Source organism: Trichosurus vulpecula, chromosome 4 (genome assembly GCF_011100635.1).
Source record: "Trichosurus vulpecula isolate mTriVul1 chromosome 4, mTriVul1.pri, whole genome shotgun sequence".
NCBI lineage: Eukaryota > Metazoa > Chordata > Mammalia > Diprotodontia > Phalangeridae > Trichosurus > Trichosurus vulpecula.
In genome coordinates, this window is record NC_050576.1 from 30,201,071 (window position 1) to 30,217,275 (window position 16,205).

General features: G+C 46.0%; 1 protein-coding gene across 2 annotated transcripts in view; it reads left to right on the plus strand.

The window, feature by feature from the left end:
* Positions 1 to 16,205, plus strand: part of AGBL4 (ATP/GTP binding protein like 4) — a 799,994-nt gene that overhangs the window by 210,134 nt on the left and 573,655 nt on the right. The window lies entirely within an intron of this gene.

Genomic DNA, 16,205 nt, shown 5'->3' on the forward strand with positions numbered 1-16,205 from the left:
TCTGTGCTCTAAGAGCCTTCCCAGCTGCAACATTGTAGGTCCTTAGGCCCCACTTCACATACTCTGTTCCAAGCTCCCTCCCAGCTCTGACATTTTATGTTCTGAGGTCCCTCATACTTGTGATATTATATGTTTTAAGGTCTGTCCCAGGTCTGACATCCCCTGTTCTCAGTCGCTCCCCCCACCTCCACCCCGGCTCTGACATCCCCTGTTCTAAGGTCCCTCCCAGCTCTGATTTCCTCTGTCTGATGTCTTGATGTCTCAATGCCTGCTTGCCAGCTATGATACTCTCCATTCCAGGTTCTTAGGGCCTTTCTAGACCCACTAATATAAGCCGTTAAGAAATTCTTGCATGTGAAGTATGACCTTGACCCTCTGGGGTCTCACAAGTCTACCTGGAATGGCCTATCCCCTCTTATTCCTGAGATCAGCAGGGGTATACGCTGGCACCACTAGCTCCTATCCCAGTTGTGTGTCTTTGTCCCCAGTGATGCCCTCGTGACATCACTCAAGCATCCCTGCTCCAAGGTCGCAGAAGAGGTGGTGAAGGCCATGTGCAGGCCAGGCTACCCCAGGTCATGCCGCTTGGTGGGGCAGAGCTGCAACTTTATAATCCAGTGCTTCCTACTGCACAATGTGCATTTTTGTGAAGAACATAGCAGTCTTGTTTTGTGGTTTTTGTAGCTTTTCATCCTTTCCTGAGGTTGGGCATCGAGTCACTCATTCAGCCAATGTTTATTAATCCCCTGTTCTATCCATGACACCATGGCCAGTTCTGGAAATATATAAAATATAGAGAACATTCAATTCTGATCCAATTCAAAAAGCCTTCCAGTCAATAAAATAAGTAAATCAGTAAACATATGTAAAACACCTACTACGTGCTAAGCAATGGACATGCCAAAAGAGACCGTTCTGTCCTCAAGGAGCTTACACTGCTGTGGGGGAGATAATCTGTAAACCAATGTGTACAAAGGAGCTATATATAGGATAAATAAGAAATAATGAAAAGAGGGAGGGCACGAGAATTAAGATGGGATTGAGGAAGTGTTCCTATAGAAAGTGGGATTTTAGAGGAGACTTAAAGGAAGCCACCAGGGAGGTCAGTGGACAGAGTGGAGGAGAGAGCACTCCAGGCATGGGAACGGCCAGAGAAAATGCCCAGAGCTGAGAGATGGAGGGCCTTGTTTGTGGAACATCTGGGAGGCTGGTGTTGCTGGACTGAAGAGTAAATGTGAGAGAGTAGGGCGTAAGGACACTGGAAAGTCAGGAGAGGGCAAGTTACGGGGGGCTTTGGATGTCAGAAGGGATTTTGTGTTTGACCCTTAGGGCCATAGGGAACCGCTGGCATTTATTGCGTAGGAGGGTGACATGATCAAGCCTGAGCTTTAGGAAAGTCACTTTAGTGGCTGATGGAGGATGGAGGGGAGTGGGGGGGGGGAGACTGAGGCAGGCAGAGCCACCAGTGACTGTTGCAATAGGCCAGGTGGGAGGTGATGAGCACCTGCACCAGGGGGTGGCAGCATCCAAGGAGAGAAGGGGCGTATTAAAGAAATGCTGCAGAGATGAAATCTACAGGCCTTGGGGTGTGTGTGAGAGAGTGAGGAGTCCAGGGTTACCTTTGGACTGGGAGGTGCCCTCGACAGCAATCAAGAATGTAGGAGGTGGGGGGGGCACTTAGGGGGAAGAGAATGAGTTCTGTTTTAGACATGCTGAATTTAAGATGTTGACTGGACATCCAGTTTGAGATGTCTGAAAGGGAATTGAGGTGCAAGAATGGAGATCACCAGAGAGATTGGGGTAGGAAAGGTCTCTTTCATAATCATCAGCAGAGATGGTGAGTAAATCCATGGGAGCTGATGAGATTTCCCCAAAAGAAGTAGTATAGAGGGAGAAGAGAAGAGGGCCCAGGACAGAGCCCAGAGGGACACTATTTTTAGGTAAATACTACTAATAAATACTATATATTTTAGATAAATATGAAAGCTCCATTGGTTCCTATGCTTTCTAAAGTTTTTTTAATATTCTATTTTGTCAGTAGCCTTTTCTGCATCTATTGAGACGATCATATGATTTTTTTTTGTTATTGATATGGTCAATTATGCTATTTTTCCTAATGTTGAACCAGTCCTACATTCCTAGGATAAATCCCACCTGCTTAGAGTGTATGATTTTTGTGATATATTGCTATAATCTCCTTGCTAGTATTTTATTTATTTAAAATCCTTGCCTCAATATTTATTAGAGAAATTAGTGTATAGTTTTCATTCTCTGTTTTTGTTTTTCGTGGTTTAGATATCAGCATTATATTTGTGTCATAAAAAGAATTTGGTAGGACTCTTTCTTTGCCTATTTTTCCAAATAGTTTATATGGTATTAGAATTAATTGTTCTTTAAATGTTTGGTAGAATTCACTTGTGAATGTATCTGGTCCTGGGGATTTTTTCTTAAGGAGCTCATTGATGGCATGTTTAATTTTTTCTTTCTAAAATAGGATTATTTTTAAGTATTCTATTTCCTCTTCTGTTACGCTGACCAACTTATATTTTTGTAAATATTCGTCCATTTCACTTAGATTGTCAGATTTACTGCCATATAATTGGGCAAAATATCTCCTAGTAATTGATTTAATTTCTTCCTCATTGGTGGTGAATTCACCCTTTTCACTTTGATACTTGTAATTTGGTTTTCTTCTAAAAAAAATGCTTCGTCTGAGATCACAATTGCTGCCACTGCTTTTTTTTTTTAACTTCCACTGAAGCATAATAGATTCTTCTCTGACTTCTTACCTTTGTTCTATGTGTGTCTCTCTACTTCAAGTATGTTTCTTATAAAGAGAATATTATAAGATTCTAATTTTTAATCTACTCTGCAATCCACTTCTGTTTTATGGGTGAATTCATATCATTCACAGTTATAATATTTATATGTTTTTGTGTTTGTGTATTTGCTTCCATCCATGCCCCATCTTCCCCTCTGTTGTAAAACTTCTTTTGCATCTCTTTTATATGAGATAGTTTATCCCATTTTACCTCTCCCTTCCCCCTTCTCCCAGTGCATCCCTTTTTCTTATACCTTAATTTTTTGGTATATCATTCCATCATAGTCATACCTGTGCCCTCTTTCTATGTAGACTCATTCTAACTGCCCTAATAATGATAAAGTTCTTAGGAGTTACAAATATCATCTTCCCATGTAGGAATGTAAACAATTTAACCTTATTGAATCCCTTAAGATTTCTCCTTCCTTTTTACCTTTTTATGCTTCTCTTGAAGCTCATATTTGAAAGTCACATCTCCTATTCAGCTCTGGTCTTTTCATCAGGAATGCTTGAAAGTCCTCTATTTCATTAAATGTCCATTTCTTCCTCCCCTCTCCCCTTCCCCCAGGGGTTTTCCTCAGTTTTGCTAGGTAGGTGATTCTGGGGTGTAATCCTAGCTCCTTTGCCCTCTGGAATATCAGGCCCTATGCTTTTTAAGAAGGAATAAAGTGGTTTGGAAACTGATTTAATCTCTCTGAGGAATTCCCAATGTGGAAACTTTCTTCCCCCAATCTCAACCAGCAGTGCAGTCTGTATGTCATAATCTTAGATAGTTGCCTGGCCTCTAACATTGTATGACATTTGCCTGAGGTCAAGCAGCTAGTATGTATCAGAGTTAGGCCTTTAACCCAGGTCTTCCTGGCTCAAGGGCTGGTTTCCCATTACAGTCCCCTATAGGATGACAGGCCTAGACCTGCAAAGGACCCCAGAGTCCATCAAGTCCAATTGACATTTTTTATAAACTCATTTACACTAGTAAGCATATTCTCTCTCCCTCTCACTTCTCTCCTCTCCTCACATTGAAACCAGAATGAAACCATTTCTTATAAAACTCTTATAACAAATATACACAGTCAAGCAAAACAAATTCCCTCATTGGCCATGTCCAAAAACTCCCATGTCCTTCTGTGCCTGGAGTCCGTCAGCTCTGCTAGGAGGTGGGAAGCATGTTTCATCATCATTCCCCTGGAATCATAGCTGGTCACTGTATTGATCACAGGTCTTAAGATTTTCAAAGGTGTTTGTATTTACAGTAATACTGTAATTGCACAAATTGTTCTCTGGCTCTGCTTGCTTCCCTCTGCATCAGTTCCTACAAGTCTTCCCAGGTTTCTCCTTTCTTACAGCACAATAGTATTCTGTCACATTCATTTGATCATGACTCATTCAGTCGTTCCCCAGGTGGTGGGCATCATCTTACTTTCCAATTCTTCAGTGCCATGAAGAGCTGCTCTAAGCACTTTCGTACTTATGGATCCTTTTCCTCTTCCTTCCATCCCCTTGGGATACACACTGAGCAGCGGCCTCACTAGGACAAAGGACACACCCAGTTAAGTGACTTTTCCAGAATGGCCAGACCAGTTTTCAGCTCCAGCGCAGTGCGAGCCTGTTTTCCCACAGCTCCTCTGGCGTTTGTCATTTCCCCTTTTTTGGTTCGTTTTATAAATGAAGAAATTGGGGCTCAGGAAGATTAATGGCTTGTCCAAGGCTACAGAGGTAACAAGCATCAGAAGGTGGACTTGAATCCAGGTCCTTGGACTTTAAAGTGGGGCCAGTACAAAGGGAGTGCTTAAGGAAAGTGCTGGACTGAATGGAGGCTGTAATTAATAATGCTGCTGCTGATAATATAGTAAAAACAGCAACAACTTGCATTACTAGAACCCCCGAAGGTTTGCAAATCACTTCCCTCACTAGTGCCTGGGACATAGAGAGGAAACTGAGGCCCAGAGATGGAAAGCATCTGGCTCAAGGCCACCCAGCTCCCCCAAGCCAGGCTGTCTTTGAGCCACATCCTCTGTCCCAGTCCCAGGCCCTTCTCACTCACCCTTTGCTGCTTCTTTTGAATTCCTCAGCTTTGGGACTGTCTGTCCATGCTCAGACAATGGGGGCTGGTTCGTTGTGGATGGATGATTAACAGGCTGCTTTCCTCCCACTGCCAGTGAAGTGTGGAGAAGGTTTAAATTACAATTAGATCCAGTGGAAGGGGATGAATCATCTGTGTCCTCGGATGGGCTGGGTGGCCCTTTGGAAGGATCATCTCCTCTAGCTTTTCCTTCATGGGAATGTGTTCCCATTAATTCTTCCAATGAAAACATTGAAAGTGGTATCCTATAGGGGCCCCTAAAAAATATAACTGGGTCTCTTATTTCCCTGAACCTGATTCTATCAAGTAGTTTCTAGTATTCAGGGAAGGCTTGTCCTGCCCACAAAAACGCCGCTCTCCTGGGACCTTTGTTGAAGAGCCAGGGCATGTCAGGGATCAGTGAGAGGCCTGCTGTTCTGAGGAAGTTAGGAGGGCCAGTAGAGCTAAGGCTAGAAGCAACCTTAGAAATCCATGGCCACCTGACCTTAAGTCACAGGCCACCCATCTCACCCAAGCCTGTGAGTGAACGAGATCCTCCTACAGCAGGTAGGTGGTCACTCCTGCTTGAAAACGATCAACAAAGGAGAAGTCTACATTCTGAGGCCACCTGACCTGGGACAGCTCTGAATATTAGGAAGCGGCTGCCTCCGTTGGCACTTGACTGCTTTCCCCCACTGCACCCCCTTCTTTCCTCTGGGGCCAAACCAAGAAAGGCTGGCCCTTCCCGCATGTGGGGTGGCCCGGGAGATGCATGAATGAAGTTACCTCGTGCTCCTCAACCTTCCCTTCTCTGGACTAAACCGCCCAGGTTCCTCAACAAATCCTCCAGTGATCTGGCCTCCGGCACTCTCGGGCAGCCTTCTTGCAGACCGTTGTGGAGGCACCGTGGATCCAGAGCACTTATCTCCGAGTCAGGAAGACCTGGGATCCAGTACGGCCTCTGATGCACGCCAGCGATGAGACCCCAGGCCAGCCACTGGGCTTCCCAGTGTCCGGGCGATGAAGCGGATCGGTGGAGGGAGTTCTGAGCTCAGAGCTAGGCTCAAATCACGAGTCCATCAGAGCCAGTATTTGAACCCAAGTCTTCTGAGGCTAATTGATGTAGTATTTGTGCCAGGCCATTGCTGTCCTCACTTCTTCCTGTTGGTTATCTTCATCAGTAGATAGGGATGGATCGTGCCCTGGGCAGAGAAATCATGGGGTGTGTGTGTGTGTGTGTGTGTGTACCTGACCTGGCCCGCAGGTCACCAACAGTGTGTGTATATACCTATTGTGTGTGTATACCCAGTGTGTACACGCACACACACACACTTCACAAATACACTGGCGTCTGAAGTGGCTTAAATTGTGTTCAGCAGCATCAGGCAGGTGCTAAGTGGTCATCATTCTCTGCTGGCTGCTCCCAAAGGACCTGAGACCCCTAGTCTGGTGTGGCATGGTGGGAAGAGCCGAGGAGGCCTGGGCTCCAATCCTGTGTGGGACTTTCCTGGGCCCCAGGTTTCTCCTCTGTTCATCAAGGGGCTGGACTTGACCTTCATTCCTGTGGACTGGATTATGGTGACTAGGTCTCCTTCTGGCAAGTTTTCTTGAGGAATTGAGGTTGGGACTTTTCCTAAGAAGGCAATGGTCAGAGATTGGAGAGAACAGTTGCAGGGCAAAGGGCATCCCAGGCCAAGAGACTCAGTGTGTGCAGAAGCAGATGATGAGGCTGAACCCGCTGTGGACCTTCCTGTGTGCCAGCTGCTGTGATGAGCGCTGAGAAGAAGAAGCCTTCAGTGGAAACAGCCCCTGCCCGGGGGGCTCTTGCTCCATACTGGACAGAGATAGTATGTGCATTGCCGACTCAAGGGGAGAATATTTTCCACATAACTGCCCCATAAGGAGGCCCAGACTTGTATTTTTCACTTTGTTTTCTGGAGAAGGAAACCATGACCCAGAGAAAGAGGCTGCCTCTCTCTAGGGCCCACGGCCCATAAGTGGTGGCAGAGCTGGGCTGCAGACCTACAGCTCTTCTCTCCCCTCACCCCATTCGGGGCCCCCTGCTCCCTGCTGTGGACCCGGCCAAGTCTTCTTCTGCTCAGCTCCTTCTCCCGGAAGTTCACCCTGGGCCCCCGCTCCCGCTGCCTCTGATCTGCCTTGGCTAGTCCCATTTTCCTAACAAAGAGAAATGGAGCCAATTTCTACATTATGCAGAGAACGGCTCTGATTTATGAAGATTGAATGGAGCGTAGTATTACCTGAGTCTAGGCACTTAAAAGGTGTTTGTTAATTAAAAGAAATTTAGCTGAATGATAAAAATTCTGCTTAAATCTCTCTGTATATTAAATCATCCTGGCTACTCTAGACCCAGAGAAATGGGAAGAAGGTGAAAGAAACCAGTAGATCACAGTGAGAGCTGTTCAATTAAAATTTACTTTCCCCTCCGTTGAGCTCATTTCATTGTGAGAGAAGGGCGTTTCTGGTGCCTCTTTGCAGATTTCAAAGAGGAGATGAACCCTTTCCTACAAACTCTTCTTTCCTTAAGAGGGTCCGTGTAATTTAATACTGTAATAGCGGGCGTTTATGGGATGGCGCCACAGCGGATGGAACGCTGGGTCTGGAGTCGGGTGGACCTGAGTTCAAATCCAGCCTTAGACACTCCTTAGCCGTGTGACCCTGGGCAAATCCCTTCCTGCTGTCTGCCTCAGTTTCCTCATCTGTAAAACAGGAATAACAGTAGTGCCTGCCTCGCAGGGCCGCTGTGAATGTCAGACGAGATCGTGCAGGCAAAGGCTCTGCGAGTCCGCGTGCTGTGGAGATCCCGGGCTCAAGGTCTGTGCTGTCAGGTTAAATGGGACTCGCGGTCCCCAGGACCCTGCACGGACCATGGCCCTGCCCCCGGCCCGGGGCCCTGAACGCTCACCTCCCCCACCCCGACACACACACACACACACACACACACACACACACACACACACACACACTGACAGGGTCAGTCTTCTGCCTCAGCAGCATTGCAGCTGGCCATTCTCAAAATCTCCCACAATCCTCAGTGGTTGGAACCTTTATGCACATGCATACGGCGGTTACCATTTGTAGTCCCTTTACATTAAAGTGACAATGATCAGTGATTCCCGTCTCCTGCTTTAAGGCTTGCAGGTCTTGAGTCTTGTAACTGTCTATGAGGCAGGGACGCCGGGGATTATAGTTGGACTCGTGATTTGAGCCTAGCTCTGAGCTCAGAACTCCCTCCACCGATCCGCTTCATCGCCCGGACACTGGGAAGCCCAGTGGCTGGCCTGGGGTCTCATCGCTGGCGTGCATCAGAGGCCGTACTGGATCCCAGGTCTTCCTGACTCGGAGATAAGTGCTCTGGATCCACGGTGCCTCCACAACGGTCTGCAAGAAGGCTGCCCGAGAGTGCCGGAGGCCAGATCACTGGAGGATTTGTTGAGGAACCTGGGCGGTTTAGTCCAGAGAAGGGAAGGTTGAGGAGCACGAGGTAACTTCATTCATGCATCTCCCGGGCCACCCCACATGCGGGAAGGGCCAGCCTTTCTTGGTTTGGCCCCAGAGGAAAGAAGGGGGTGCAGTGGGGGAAAGCAGTCAAGTGCCAACGGAGGTAGCCGCTTCCTAATATTCAGAGCTGTCCCAGGTCAGGTGGCCTCAGAATGTAGACTTCTCCTTTGTTGATCGTTTTCAAGCAGGAGTGACCACCTACCTGCTGTAGGAGGATCTCGTTCACTCATAGGCTTGGGTGAGATGGGTGGCCTGTGACTTAAGGTCAGGTGGCCATGGATTTCTAAATATGAGAGGGCTTTATTGGCCATCTTACCCACCCCCTCATTTTTCGGGTGAAATAATTGAGTCTTAGAGATGTTAGATGACTTTCTTAGGGTCAGATAGGTAGTAAGTGGCAGATTTGTGATTTGAATGCAGACTCTCAGTATAAATACTGCTCCCCTCCATTCCCAGTCTGAGATTGCCTCTGCACTTCACCAGGAGTTACACTAGCTGGCTTCAAGATTCGAGCCAATTCAGATTCTTTGTTCCTGTGAGGTTTGCCTCCTGGGCCATTTTAGTATCTATATGTTGTAAAACAATCAGAGAGCTTGGGAGTTGATTATATTATGGCTTGGAGCAGTGGGTCATCTCTGGGAATCATATTGCCCATTGAACATTATGTCTGGTTGCCTTCCACCTTCTCCATTTGTCTCCTGAATTCCTGCTATCCTTTATGGCCCAGCTCAAATGCTGTGTCCTTCAGGAAGCCCTCTCTAGTCAGTTCCAGGAGAAAAAGTCCTTTCCTTCTCCCTCAGACCTCATGCAGTACGTTTTTGCCTCTGTAAGATCTATATATTTAATTTTGTATTTTAGTTGGGTTTTTTTTTTAATGTGACATATTCTTCCGTTAGACTGTGGGCTCCCTGAAGGCCTAGCTAACCTTTGTTAGTGCCCATTGTCTTATTGCATCTCAAACAAAATTAATTTGACTGAATAAATTCTGCCTTTTGGTGGGTTGTAAACTTGCACTGAGGCCCTCTAAGTCCTTCTGTTGGGCTCTCTCTACCGCTCCCATAAGCTGAGCACCTCTCCTCAAACAGAGGCCTGACACAGAGTGTGATTTTCCAATGTCATCCAAGTTTTGTCTGCTAGAGCAAATTGAGCTGTCAGAATGGCTGGGAAGGTTCTTGTGATGTCGAGTAAATGTGACTTTTTTCCAAAGTGAGCAAACTGATGGCCTGGCAGGCATCCAAGAGGGCGATGCAGGGGAAGCTGGTTCTGGTGCCTCCCAGGCAGGAGCAAGTCCAGAGGGGCATCAGAAGGGTCTGAAGGGGGCTCTAAGGGAAAGATACACCAGGCATATGCTGCTCTACCAGCAGTCCAGGCCCTTGTGAGGGCCCTGCTCTGATCCAGGCCCTTGGCTTCAGAAGCACCTGGATGCAAAGATCTCAAACCTTGATGATCCTGTGAAATGAGGCAGGTGGTCTTCTTCCTCAATCTTTTATGACCCCCCTAGCATCTGGAGCTTCCATTTCTCTGGACTTGAAGATTTATAAAGTACTTTATCAGGTAGTCTGGGAGGAGCTAGATTTAGACCAGTATACCAAGACAAGCTCCATATGGGTACACAATTTAGAAATAAAGATTTCAGAAAATTTGGAATTTAAAAAATGACATCTTGAACAAATTTGAGAAGCATGGATAGATTTAATTACCTGTCAGATTTATGGACAGGAGAAGAATCCATTATCAGGTAAAAGATAGGTTCATAAGGGGTAAAATTGACCATTTTGATTTGTTGTTGTTGAGTAGCATCTGGTTCTTTGTGATCCCATTTGGGATTTTCCTTGGCAAAAATACTGGGGTGATTTGCCATTTCCTTCTCCAGTTCATTTTATAGATGAGGAACTGAGGCAAACAGTGAAGTGACTTGCCCAGGGTCACACGGCTAGTAAGAGTCTGAAGCTGGATTTGAACTCACGAAGATGAGTCTTCCTGACTCCAGGCCCAGCACTCTGTCCATTGTGCCACTTAGCTGCCCCCAATTTTGATTACATAAAATTAAAAGTGTTCTTGTACAAAGAAAACCAATGTAGCCAAAATTAGAAGAGAAGCAGGAAATTGGGGGGGAAACTCTTTGCAACAAGTTTCTCTGATAAAGGTCTCATTTCTAAGATATTTAGGTAATAGTGAAATTTTTAAGTGTAAGAGCTATTTCCTAATTCTTAAATGGTCAAACGACATGAATAGGCAGTTTTCAGAAGAAAAAAGAATTCAAGCTATCAATAACCATGTGAAAAAGTTCCAAATCACTAATAATTAGAGAAATGCAAATTGAACACCTCCAAGGTCCCCCCTCACAGAATTGACAGATCTGGAGGAGCTGCAGGAGGACGGGGGATGGATCTCTGAGCTGTCCAGGCCTCCTGGAGAGCCGTCTGGGACTATGCCCCCAGCGCTGTGAAACTATGTATGCTTTTGCCCAGCAATACCACTCCCAGGACTATACCCCAAAGAGATCAAAGAAAGAGGAAAAGGACCCATTTGAAAAAAAAATGATTGTAGCAGCTTTCTTTGTGGTGGCAAAGAATTAGAAACTGAAGGGCTGCCCATCAGTTAGAGAATGGCTGAGCAGGTTATGGTCTGTGGATGTGATGGGATATGATTGTGCATTAAGAAATGAGGAAGGGGATGGTTTCAGAAGAAACTGGGAAGACTTGTATGAATTGATGCAAGGTGAAGTGAGCAGAACCAGGAAAACACTTTATACGATGATAATAACATTGCAAAGAAAACAGTCTTCAAATACTTAGTAACTTTGATCAACAACCACAGTTCCAAAGGACTCAAGATGAAACATGCTGCCTCCCTCCAGAAAGATGGAGTCAGTGCAGATGGAGGCAGGTTTCCTTTTTTTTTTTTTTGGACATTGATAATGAAGGAATTTGTTTTGCTTCACTATACATATTTATAATTGGTTTTGTTTTTCTTGTCTTTTCAATGGGTGGGAGGGAGAAAATTCATAACTGAAAACAAAATAAAGTTGAATTAAAAAACAACCAAAAAAAGTGTGTTTAATCCCATCAACTCTGTGGGGGAGGGAATTCAAGGTTTACAATGCCTCTCCTCAGAGATGAGGAAATGGAGGCCTTCAGGCCTGCCTAGGGCTGGACCCCCAGTAAGCAGGAGTCCAAGAGCCCTCATTCACTGGCTGACTGACTAGTGCAGGGGCTCTTCTATTCTTTCTGTGAACATGTTTGAAAAAACATTTGAGTAACAGTATTCTGCTGTCATTGGTTTCCTTTGCCATCCTATACATTTTATTTTGTGCATTTAAAAAAAGCAAGATTCTGAGAAGGGGCCTATAGGCGTCAGGGGACCGATTGCCCAAGGAGGTCATCACCAGCTTATGCCCAGCCTCTGCTCATCTGACACTTGTGGGCTGGTCTTTTGTTCCTTTGTACTAGTGTCCCTGACTCTTACCCTTTGGTCATGATTCTATTCCTGGGGCTGTATGTCCTTTTTTTTAGCTCTTGTCATAGTGTCTGTCCTGGAGGACTCTAGGAAGAGAGAGACAGAGGCAGGATGGGAGATCTGGAAGTAACGCTGCTGCTGGCTGCTGCTAATGGAGATGATGATGATGGTGGTGATGACAGCTGACATTGGTATTTTGTTTTAGTGTTTGCAAAGTAATTTACATATGTAAGAGGAGTCTGATCAGGGGCCACTAATCATTCTAATGAGTTCTCTAATCAGTTTGATGGGATTACAGGCTTTGGACTTGGCTGCTGGCATCTGCCTCCCATGGCAGTCATTTAGACTTAGAAAGATACAGAGGGCACAGAGATAGAGATGGGGGTGGAATGTCCCATGTAAGGAACAGCAGGAAGACAGAAGTTTGGATAGATTGTAGAAGGAGGGAGAGGGAATCATGCAGAAGGGCTCTGAAAAGGTAAATTGAGGGAGATGATGAAGGATTTCTAAGCCAAACAGAGGAGCTTGTGCTCAGTGCAGAGGTCCAGGGGAACCAGGGGACTTTACTAAGCAGCAGAGGGAGGGCCTCTAGGGAAAGGACTTTGGCAGCTTGTGGAGGGTGGAAGGGAGAGGGGAGTGGCCTGAGGCACAGACCACTCAGGAGGTCCCTGCAGCAGTCCAGGGAAGGGACAGAGATGAAGGCCCAAATACCTGTGCTGGTGATGGTGTGAGTGCAGGAAGGGAATGGAGCGGAGAGAAGTTACAGAGGCATTATCACGCACAGGTGACCATTGATTGGCTGTGTGGGATAAAGGAGACTGCAGAGTGAAGGAGGATTCTGAGTTTGAGAACTTGAGAGACAGGCAGCTAAGTGATGCTGTGTGACCCTGGGCAGGTCACGGCACCTGTCTGCCTCAGTTTCCCCATCTGTAAAATGAGGATAATAGCAGCACCTGCCCTCCCAGGGTTGTTGTGAGGATCAATATGATCATATTTGTCAAAGTGCTTAGCGCTATACCCAGAACATGGTGCTGACTGTTACTGCCCCTGCTACCTGAAGGATGGTGGTGATGTTCTTGCCAGAGCAGGAGAGTGCAGGAGAAGCAGGTGCCAGAGGTGGCATGTGCACGCCCACTGGGCCCGGGAGGGGCATTGACAGGCATCGACCGGACCGGTGTAGGCAAACTTGTGTGCTCTTGGCAGCCCATCCCAAGGAGGATGTAGCTGCTAGCCAGGGGGTGATTTCTCAGGTTGGGTTGGCTCTGTGAACTGCCTTGTGGGTAACCCTCAGTTTTAAATGTCCTAAATGCTGGCATTCTGGTGCCAGCCTCTTAGAGGGAGACAGTCTCTTATTTAGCAAATTTCTTGAAGAAGAATGAGAATTTCTACCAGAGGATTGGCCCACAGATGAGCGTCGCAGACACACCTCAGGAGGTGGTATTGGGGAAGGTCAGGGATCTGAGCTGTTTCCCCTACCACCGCTGAGCTTTCAGGAGGAGGCTTCCCTGTCAGGGATGCTTCCCAGAGAGAGAACACCTCTGAGGGAGCGAATGGGGGCAGGACCTTTTCACACATTTCTCCATAAAGGAGGTCCCATACTTTGGTTCTGCTTCCTACAATGAGTGCCTGTGTCATTAGAGGGGGGTGCTGGCTCCAGCGGTGCTGCTCAGCTGTTCTGTGGCCTTCTGTGAGCTCCTTCCCTTAGCCAGTGATGCAGTATCTGTACAGCACTCAGCTCAGTGACACGCATACAGTAGGCACTTAATACATGTTTATTGAATGAATGAATATTCCCTTCTGTTCCCCTCCCCCATCCTTCCTTGCTGAGCCTCATTGCCCTCCTTTGTTTTGAAAGTAAATAAGGAGATTGGACTAAAGGTTGTAAGGCCCCTCCTGGCTCTGACATTCTCTGTTCTCTGTGCTAAGGTCCCTGCCATTTTGGACATTCTAGGTTCCATATTACAAGGCCCTTCCCAGCTCTGACATTTTGTTTCATGTTCTTGGGGCTGTCCCAGATGTCACATTCTTTGTTCTAAGGCTTCCCCCAGCTCTTAAGAAAATTACTATAGACCAGCTTTGACCTTCCCTGTTCTAAGGCCCCTCCCAGCTCTGACTTTCCCTGTTCTAAGGCCCCTCCCAGCCCTGACATCCCCTGTTCTAAGGCCCCTCCCAGCCCTGACATCCCCTGTTCTAAGGCCCCTCCCAGCTCTGACTTTCCCTGTTCTAAGGCGCCTCCCAGCTCTGACATTCTGTGTTCTGTCATTCAGCCCACAAGCATTGATTAAGCCCTTCCTGTGGCAGGCCCTGGGCTAGGTGTCTTCTCCTTCTGATAGCCTACATTCACAGATGGTGGGTCCAGGTCATATATTGAATGATTGGGGAATTAGGGGAGGAGAAGGTGACATTAACTTGTAGAACAATCCATGAAGGCCTCTGGAGGAAAGTAGTGCCTGAGCTGAACCTTGAAGTGAGCAGGGGGTTCCCAGAGACAGTGTGAGGAGGGAACAGCCTAGGCAACGGTTCAGAGGTGGGAGATGGAGCTCCATGTTGGGTAATAGCGTGGCTGGAGCACTGAGAGAGGGAGGAGGAATATTTGTGTTTGATCCTCGAGGCAGTGGCAAGCCATTGACAGCTCTTGAATAAGAGAGTGATGGGTTTCTGGGTTCTATGTCCCTCTCACCTTGGGCATTGTCTGTTCTGGGGTTCCCAGGGTCTTCCCTTGGAGAACATTCTCTCTCTCTCTCTCTCTCTCTCTGACTTTTCTTTTTTTTTTTCAATTTAAATTTATTTATTTAACATATTTAGTTTTCAGCATTGATTTTCACAAGAGTTTGAATTACAAATTTTCTCCCCATTTCTACCCTCCCCCCCACTCGAAGATGGTGTATATTCTGGTTGCCCTGTTCCCCAGTCAGCCCTCCCCTCTGTCACCCCACTCCCCTCCCATCCCCTTTTCCCTTCCTTTCTTGTAGGGCAAGATAAATTTCTACACCCCATTGCCTGTGTATCTTATTTTCTAGTTGCATGCAAAAACTTTTTTTTTTTGTTTTTGAACATCTGTTTTTAAAACTTTGAGTTCCAAATTCTCTGCCCTCTTCCTTTCCCACCCACCCTCCCTAAGAAGTCAAGCAAGTCAACATAGGCCCCATGTGTATCATGTATAACCCTTCCACAATACTCGTCTTGTGAAAGACTAACTATATTTTGCTCCTTCCCAACCCATCCCCCTTTATTGAATTTTCTCCCTTGACCCTGTCCCCTTTCGAAAGTGTTTGTTTTTGACTACCTCCACCCCCATCAGCCCTCCCCTCCATCATCCCCCCCCTTTTTTTATCTTCTTCCCTCTTCTTTCCTATGGGGTAAGATTCCCAATTGGGTATGTATGGTATTCCCTCCTTAGGCCAAATCTGATGAGAGCAAGGTTCACTCATTCCCCCCTCACCTGCCCTCTCCCCTCCTCCCACAGAACTGCTTCCTCTTGCCACCTTTAGGCGAGATAATCCACCCAATTCTATTTCTCCCTATCTCTCTCCTCAGTATGTTCCTCTCTCATCCCTTAATTTGATTTTATTTCTTTTAGATATCTTCCCTTCATCTTCACCTCACCCTGTGTCCTCTCTCTCTCTCTGTATATATATATATATATATATATATATATATATATACATATATACATATATATATATATACACACATAGATACATACATACATACATATTCACTTATATATATATACATAAACAGATATATATGCATATTCCCTTCAGCTACCCTAATACTGAGGTTTCATGAATCATACATGTCATCTTTCCATGTAGGAATGTAAACAAAACAGTTCAACTTTAGTAAGTCCCTTGCAATTTCTTTTTCTTGTTCTTTTTCTTGATTACCTTTTCATGCTTCTCTTGATTCTTGTGTTTGAAAGTCAAATTTTCTATTCCATTCTGGTCTTTTCACTGAGAAAGCTTGAAAGTCCTCTATTTTATTGAAAATCCATATTTTGCCTTGGAGCATGATACTCAGTTTTGCTGGGTAGGTGATTCTAGGTTTTAATCCTAGCTCCATTGATCTCCAGAATATCGTATTCCAAGCCCTTCAATCTCTTAATGTAGAAGGTGCCAGATCTTGGGATATTCTGATTGTGTTTCCACAATACTCAAATTGTTTCTTTCTGGCTGCATGCAGTATTTTCTCCTTGATCTGGGAGCTCTGGAATTTGGCGACAATATTCCTAGGAGATTTCTTTTTGGGATCTATTTGAGGAGGTGATCGATGGATTCTTTCAATTTTTATTTTGCCCTGTGGCTCTAGAATATCAGGGCAGTTCTCCTTGATAATTTCTTG